We start from the raw sequence: 2,483 nt of genomic DNA, 5'->3' as shown, positions 1-2,483 counted from the left end.
TCAACATTTGGACAATTGATCGGAAAAGCCTACATCGGCGACAATCGATAGTGAAATTTGAACAATTGATTATAGAAACAAGAGACGTAACCACTACCGACTACCAGTTAAAAGATTGTCATGAAAATATGTTTTGTTTCTGGTCAATACTTGTTAATGTTGAAATGTTCATGTGGTACTATGTTATGTTATCTAGTCATATTATCATGTCAGAGGCTCACTATAGTACCTTATTACAAATTTTCTTTGTAATTTAACTGCAAAAGGATTGGTTCTCAACATCTCATTTTTGTGGTTTTAAAATATGTTATCGTTTACTTTTATCAAGTAAGAATTTAGTTTTCTCAGTTTCCTGAAAAAAAATGTTCTTGTAAAACATACAGAATATTCAACTGCTTGTTTTACTTGTTACTGACTGATTATCAAAACGAAATTGATATTTTTCTTTGTGTTTACTTTACACATGTATTCAATACCGTACACAAAATTTAGAGCCTGCGGTCTCATGATCTGTAATAGTAACTTGTAAACTAAAGTATAGTTGCGTTCTGATTAAATAATGTAATTTATACAAATAAATGTACAAATAATATTGTAAGGGAACATTTGTTCTTAAACTGGTTCATGAAGTGCATCTATATGCCTTATATATGATGACCAAAGATAGTTAAATAATGATCAAATCGATTAATAATCGATCATTGATTGTTTTCATAAACCGATTTATAGTAATTTTTCTGTCTGATTCCCAACACTAATAAGCAATAAAAACAGTCAATTGTATATATAATATATATCAACATCTACAGATACTTGGCCATAAGTTTTCAATTTTGGATAAAATTAACAAAATTAGAATTGCATACCTTCCTGTGCACATCTGTTTAATAAAATGAATAAATTTCCTTTAACATTAGTAAAACAGTTTTTAAAATAACAATTAAGGTATTAAACTTTTGAGCTACTAATTGCATAGATCTACTCAAATTTTGACACTTTTTAAAGAATAACCAATAATAATTTCCAAATCTTCAAATGTAAAAGATCTACAGCATTCTTCCAAAATGGAAATATTTTATACTTGACTGAGTTCTTATTAAAAAATTGTCCTGAGGTAAAATGTTATTATTAAAACATGTGCTAACAATATTCCCAAATAATTTGGTACAGTATGACAAACAAATAAATTCACGATTGTGACGAATAACTGTTTCTGTGTCTGTAATCGATTTTTTTTTAAAAAAAAGGTAAAAAAGTGTTATTGTTTATCCTTCAAACTAAATTCAATTGACGCCAAGTCTATTGCTGACAATTGTACCAGTCAATTGTAACCATGGCCTCCCCAGGTCCGGGGAGTAGTGGGGACTTTGATGTTCGGTCCAGCCAACCCCGACTTTAGCTACAATAATTAGCGATCAGGGATACTGCATCACGATGCATCACAACGTACGCATAGAAAATTACACACAATTAAATACATATTGCAACCCTGTTTTAACATGATATTTTAGTTTGAAACGAAACAAAGATGGAACAAAACGATTTTATAAGATCTGGTGATTACATTATTTGCGATACATAACAGCAATAGATAGGTCAAGATGCTGTCATTCGTCGCTGCGCTAATACGGTTAAGGGAACAAATGACATAGTTACAGTTGAAATATTATCGGAGATATCGCAAATGGTTTTGTCACTGTTTTCGCTATCAATCTTATGAAAGACCGTTTGGTCGTTTTTAATAACAAGGAACTTTTTTAAACTGTTTGACTCTATGGTGGTCCCCATTCTGACATATGGAGCGGAGACCTGGGGTTGTAGTTACGCCCCTGAAATCGAACGAGCTCAAAGTACGTTCTGTAAAAAATGTATCGGTCTAAATATAAGCACTAATAATTGTATGGCACTAGTGAATGTGGTCGTGCTCCATTTTGCGTGATATATTATTCAAAATGTATAAAATACTGGTGTAAAATTCTGCATATGCAAAACCATCGCTTCCCTAAACATTGTTACGTTATGTTAAAATGTCAAGACGATATTGGAAGAATAATTTGGGTAACAAAAGTTTACTTTTACTTTTCTATATATTACAAATATATATTTTATTACCTGTGCAGAAATATTTAATATGTAAAGTTTACTGCATGCGGATTGTATTAATTTTGCAAAAGTTGTCTGCGTGGTGACTGTCAAATGCCATTGTTTACATAAGGTGTCACGTCAAGGGGGAGTAATAAAGTATTAACTATGTGTTGTTTATTGAAGGCTAGAATGTACTCAACTTATATGTTTGTTATTATTGATTTTAGCTACCCACGTTTACGGCTGGGCCGTACATATAGCTGTTCACATTCAACTGTTACTGTTCCATCTCCATCAAAAACCTGTACTGTATAAATGGCGAAACGGTAAAACTGGTTTATTTTCAAGCATTAAGTTTTTAAATGTTCAACTAGACGCTATTAAAGAAAATACTTAGG

This window comes from Mya arenaria, chromosome 16, assembly GCF_026914265.1.
Source record: "Mya arenaria isolate MELC-2E11 chromosome 16, ASM2691426v1".
In the NCBI taxonomy this organism is placed as follows: Eukaryota; Metazoa; Mollusca; class Bivalvia; order Myida; family Myidae; genus Mya; species Mya arenaria.
The sequence above is the reverse complement of the archived record's forward strand: the minus strand, read 5'-3'. Positions refer to the sequence as shown.